This window comes from Sphaerodactylus townsendi, linkage group LG14, assembly GCF_021028975.2.
Source record: "Sphaerodactylus townsendi isolate TG3544 linkage group LG14, MPM_Stown_v2.3, whole genome shotgun sequence".
Taxonomy (NCBI): domain Eukaryota; kingdom Metazoa; phylum Chordata; class Lepidosauria; order Squamata; family Sphaerodactylidae; genus Sphaerodactylus; species Sphaerodactylus townsendi.
The window spans coordinates 24263772-24269771 of record NC_059438.1 but is presented as its reverse complement, the minus strand read 5'-3'; the positions used below and the strand labels follow the sequence as shown (position 1 = coordinate 24269771).

The 6000-nt window shown below is 54.2% G+C and overlaps 1 protein-coding gene across 1 annotated transcript in view; it reads left to right on the top strand.

Annotated features, from left to right (window-relative positions):
• Nucleotides 1–5647: 5647 nt before the first annotated feature.
• The window catches only part of CPNE7 (copine 7), a 48178-nt gene continuing 47825 nt past the window's right edge, over nucleotides 5648–6000 (top strand). Inside the window, exon 1 of the mRNA XM_048515318.1 lies at nucleotides 5648–5783. The gene's annotated coding sequence lies outside the window, so the exon portion shown is untranslated. The remainder of the gene's footprint in view (nucleotides 5784–6000) is intronic.

Sequence of the window (6000 nt, the reverse complement as noted above, 5' to 3'; positions counted from 1 at the left end):
TTCTCTCTGTGGCATTGCCAGGCCCTGGGCTTTCCAGTCCTGTCCCTGAGGCCTCTCTCCCAACCAAGAGCCCCAAGCTGCAGCCTCTCCTCCTTAGGGAAGGTTTGAGGGAGAAGGGCCGTCTGTCAGACTGGCCTCCTCGGCCTCCACTTACCGAGGACAGATAGAGGCAATAAGCGCGGAAGGCTAATGAAAAGCATCCATCTGCCTGCAATTGCCCCGGGCACAGCAGCAGCAGCAGCCACTCTTGGCCCCAGCACCCTCCGGAGGCATTTCTCCTGCAGGCCGCAGCTCTTTATGTGGCCGCTTCCTCTCAGCACAAACAAGAGCGGGCCCAGAGGACAGGACAAATGGCAGGAAACTGAATCCAAGGCCCGCTCGGGTGCCTGCGCTCCTCCTGGGCAGACCTGCGTGCAGCTTGGTTGCGGCTTTCAGCTCTGGCTTCTTCTAGGCCGGCTCAGGTTGGGGACAGTCGGCTGCCGGTCCCAGCTGGATGGTTTTACTGGCTGCCATTTCAGGTACCTGCATTTGAACTGACCACTTTGGACCTTCTATGACCCCGATCCACCCCTCACCTGGACCACCCCACCCATCAGCCACTCACTGATCCCCCTGAGCAGCCTGCACCCCAGAACTTCACAGGCAGGTGGGCTCCAGAAACAGGCTCAGGTAGATCCAGAAAATGTGTGTGGAGAGCTTTCCGCGGCGGGAATCGCTATGTTGTGGGTTTTCGGTTGTGCAGGCCATTCTCTCCTGACATTTCACCTGCATCTGCAGGCAAAACGTCAGGAGAGATGCTACTAATTCTGACTCCTTAACGAGCTCCAACACCCTATGATCAAAAGGTCAATTGATGCTTTGACTAAGTTGACAATAAATGGTAGGGGTGCATTTCCTAGTCCCGTGGTGGCGAACCTTTGGCACTCCAGATGTTATGGACTACAATTCCCATCAGCCCCTGCCAGCATGGCCAATTGGGATGGGAATTGTAGTCCATAACATCTGGAGTGCCAAAGGTTCGCCACCACGGGACTAGTCCCTAATGCTTCCTGTGCCACCTGGAAGGGCCACACTAGCCTGGTCTTGCCAGACCTCAGAAGCTAAGCAGGGGGCAGCCCAACAAGGATTGCTACGCAGAGGTAAACAACGGCAAACCACCCCTGATTGTCTCTTGCTTGAAAACCTACGGGGTCGCCATAAGTTGGCTGTCACTTGACAGCACTCTGCACGTGCACAGAATGTGCCTCCAGCTCCGGTACAAATCTCAAGTCAGTGATCTGGAGCAGCCCGAGGAGGGGGTGCCGCCTCCCCGTCTGCCCAGAATTGTCCCCCCCCCCTTCCTGGAGCAGAATAAATTCACAGCAACCTTTTCTTGGTGAATTGGATTGGAAGGCATCTCACACGCCCATGTAGAATTACAAATCATCCGAGCCAGAAGATCTGAATCATTGGCATTTGTTGGGTAGAAAGAGAGAAATGAACTGCAGCTGAGGATCGGCACAGGGGTGGGCTGCGCTGCTCTCGTGCTCAGATGGCGAGTGCAAATTGCGTCAGAGGGGTGGATTAGACTCACATGCCTTGTTGGTCAGGTACAAGGAGATCTTCAAAAGAGGCTGCCTCGCTTTGCCTTGCTAGTCACCTGCTCCCCCTTTCCAGCTCACGGGGGAGGGCGTTCTCCCACCAAAAAGCTCCCCCCTATTTCTGCAGATGCCCGAGCTTCAATTCCCCCCCCACACACACACACACTTTGCTGTGTGATGATTGAGGAGATTCAGAGCATGAAAGAGTCAGAAAGGAAAGGACGGTCCTTTATATCCAAAAAAGGGAACAAGATCTTACCCCAAACAGACAGATTCCAAATCTCGGGGGCCCCCAGCAGCCACAGCTCTGCTCCAGCATCTTCCACATTTTGGGCGAAGGACTGATGCTGTGCAAAGCTAAATGGGATGCCATTTTAGGTGGATCCCCCACTCCCCACCCCCAGAGTCTTCAAGCAGAGTCCGGGCACCTTCCTCTCAGGGGGGCTTTCCCCACTACAGAAGGGAGCTAAGGTCAACTCGGTTCCCTTCAGTGGAGGGCGATTCCAGGCTGTCCCCACAGCAACTGAGTTGGCCCCCTGGAACCGAGCTAAGTGGGCGGGATCATCTTGGTGCCTGTTTCGCTCCTCGATCGTGATTGGCGCTTGTGTTACGGCGGGAAACGGGAGCGTTCTTTTTTTACAGTTTACAGTTACATGCGCTTTCTGCCCGCCACGACTCTCCCGTTCTGTACATGCCACAAAAGCGGCTCGTGATTGGTTGAACAGATGAGGTGTCGTTTCGATGCTTCCCCACTTTGAAGCTTCGAAGCAGTATCGACCTTGTTCCGACAGAAAAGTGTAGTTCATAACTGCGACAAGGATGTTGCAGTTCTGAGGGGGGAGGGGAACTGAGATAAAACAACGTTGAGCTCGGTGGCAGTGGGGATTCACTGAGGCGAACCAAGGTAGAAACCAGTTCAACTCTGTCAGTGGGGAAAGCACCATAGAAAGCTCTGGCTTTGGATTTTCTGGCCTGGGCGGAAGAGTTGGATCTTGAAGAGCATTCCAACTCTAGGACTATGACTGCCCCAGAGAGGGTTATTTGGCCAGGGGAAACTGAGGCAAGGGCAGCAAACGGACACGAGGGGCTGAGGTCAGCTGGTATCTTTCTGTCCATAATTTAAACTCATTATAGCAAGTCCTATCATCTACTGCCAACAGAAACAACGACTTCTCCTCTAATTGACTGCCTGTCAAATACTTAATACCTTCAAATACTCAATTTTGTTTCTAGAAATCAAAAGAAGGATACTTTCCTTAAACAAGGAACTTGACCACATTTCTAAAACATGTTTTTAAAACAGCCCAACAGGGAGAATTATCCCGTGTTCTACCTTCGCTAACCAGCCACGTAGGAAGCAACAGGACTTTATGATTTTTGGACCTAATGGAATTTCTAACGGAAAAGCAGACCCAATTAGAAACCCCCTCTCGGCACACACAAATAATTGGTAACCCACTCTCGGGAACTGGTGAGAACCTGCTGGATCTCACCTCTGGGTAAGACGTTTGGTGTCAAGGTGCTTCTATCACCATGGGACTCACTAGAGTTGCCCAAAGGGGCTTGCCTCACTAGAGGCCCTGCTCTGCTCTCTCCTGGACTTCTCCAGAAGCCTCCAAAGAGCCATCAGAGGGCGCTGTGTGGTTTCCGGGCTGTATGGCCGTGTTCTAGCAGCATTCTCTCCTGACGTTTCGCCTGCATCTGTGGCTGGCATCTTCAGAGGATCATGAAGGCGAAACGTCAGGAGAGAATGCTGCTAGAACACGGCCATACAGCCCGGAAACCACACAGCGCCCAAGTGATTCCGGCCGTGAAAGCCTTCGACAATACAGCCATCAGAGGGTCTGGGAAAGACATCTAGTTTGCCCCACTCCCCATGGCGCAGCTGCCCAGTCCTCTTGCTGTGCCAGACTCCCCGTCGAGTGTCAGGGTGTGCACGCGTCGGCTCCTCTCTCTGTGTGTTCATGGAGGCACACGTGAAGCCCACCATGTAAATCCCAAGGCGGGCATCATCCTGCATGTGCCAGGCTAAACCTGGAGCCATGTGCCCTATTTCTGCCAGCCAGGCTGGGGATTAGCTCGTTTGTGTGCTCATCCGGAGTGCGCATTTGCATGGCAAATCCCGGGAAATATCAGCTAATGTCATCATTTCCCAGGCCCAAACTCCCCTGTCCCCTCCCCCCCCCCCACTCCCTTCCCTGCCCTTCTCAGGAACATGTGGAATCACACACACACACACGTGCGATGGGAGGTTTGTGTTTACCTATGAAGATGCAGCTGGAAAGGGGGGGGGGCAGACACATGAAGGCGGCTTCTTGCAGCAGACTTGATTAAACCCTCCCTCAGTAGCTGCGTGGAAGTATGTGAAGTTCCCCCCTTAGGGACCATCTAGTGCACAGGTGTCAAACTTGCGGCACTCCAGATGTTCATGAACTACAATTCCCATCAGCCCTTGCCAGTATAGCCAATGCTCATGTTGGGAGGGACTGATGGGAATTGTAGTTCATGAACATCTGGAGGGCCGCGTGTTTGACACCTCTGATCTAGTGGTACCCACGGGTTTAACCACCCCTGGCTGTTTCAGTGCTTGAAAAAGCAGGGCAGCGGGGGGGGGGGGGGGGGGGGGAGGGAGGGCAGCTAATCTCCTGCAGCATTGTTTAAGCCATCCGATTGTTTGCTAAAACTGTAGCAGCAGCAGCAGCAGACCCGGATCAAGCCTACGGCCACCGTAGCATCTGGTTTGGTCCTTTGTTAAACTGTGTGCCGGCCCACTTCACCCATCGCCTTTCTCAAGCGCTTCATGGTATCTGAACTGTCCTCTAGGAGACCACGTCTCTCTGTCAAGTTGCGCACAAGCTCAGTTATCTGAAGCAGACCCTCTTTCTGGCTCAGCTCCTGGGTGCTTAATTCCTGCCAGGGCCAAATCAGTGGGAAACCAGGTGACCTGAAGCGACCGTTGTTGAATGGGGTGTGATGGGCACGGGAGATTCCCAGGGCCAGCAGTTGGTCTAGAAAAACGATGGTCTATTCAGCATAGTGAGGGAAAGCAGGCAAGGTCTGGTGCAGAGGTGTCCAACTCTGGCGCATCAGATGTTCATGGACTACAATTCCCATCAGCCCCTGCTGGCATGGCTAATTCCCAAGAAGTCCATCGGCAAGGAAAAGAATTAAATCTGAGCCACCAAGGAGGAGAAATTCTGGAATTCTGCCCAGGATGATCACAGGGTGACAATATTTGTTTCCGAGAGAAAGGTGTGAAACTCTTAAGGCAGAAACTCCCGCCAAATTAGCCAGGCAAAACCAAAGGTGGAGATTGGAAGATGCCAGGCGGACTCTGCCTCGAAGGGCAAAAGTTTGTGCTCACCCTGAACTCTGGGGTGTGGGGGGTTTCTCCTCTGAGTTGCATGTTGTTGTGACAGGACAGCCATTCCTCTGGGTCGAGACCTCCTGGAGTAAAAGAGTAGAACTTCCTGTGTCTGACATAGGAGTGGATGATTAACATAAGAACATAAGAACAAGCCAGCTGGATCAGACCAGAGTCCATCTATTCCAGCACTCTGCTACTCGCAGTGGCCCACCAGGTGCCTTTGGGAGCTCACGTGCAGGAGGTGAAAGCAATGGCCTGCTGCTGCTGTTGCTGCTCCCGAGCACCTGGTCTGCTAAGGCATTTGCAATCTGAGATCGAGGAGGATCAAGATTGGTAGCCAGAGATCGACTTCTCCTCCATAAATCTGTCCAAGCCCTTTTTAAATTCTACTGGAACAGAGGCTGCCCTTTGGGCTCTGGTGACACTCACCCTAGTGGAAGGTCCTAAAAGTGGCAGCAGTGGTTTCTGTGGCCAAGCAGCGGGAGTCAAGGAAGGGACCGGTTCTGGGGGGTGACTGGGCCCCGTGGTAGCCTGCTGGCAAGGCAGGGGAGAGGGGGCAGAATGAGCTCCAGTGAAGCAGACTAGTCTTCTGCAGGGCTCAGCCCCCTCCTCCTGTGCGCCTCCCTTCCGAAGCCTGACAAATGCCTTTGGAGCAATCTGGCACTGAAGGAGTTAATGCCTGTGCTGAGTCTGACTGTCAGGGCTTCTTCGCTGGAGAGGCTTCGCCAGGCTGTGGAGGAGGCAGAGCGCGGATGCTGGCAGCGCCGGCAGAGGATGCTCTGGGAGTGAGCCCCGGCTGCGGGCTGCAAGAGAGTCGCTCTGCCATGGGCAGCCAGGTGAGCGGGGGAGCAAAGGGCACCAGGCAGGCTGCCGCAGGGCACGGTTAGCCGGGAACTTTCAAAAGGGCACAGAGGGGCAGTGCAGGAATATGCCAGCATGCCAGCGCAGGGTGCTACACCCTTGGCACTACGGAAGGGAACTTCAGCAGCAGCACCTGTGTGGGAGAAAGCGGGCAACAGACACAGCTGGAGGGGGGATGCCGGGCAGGAGACA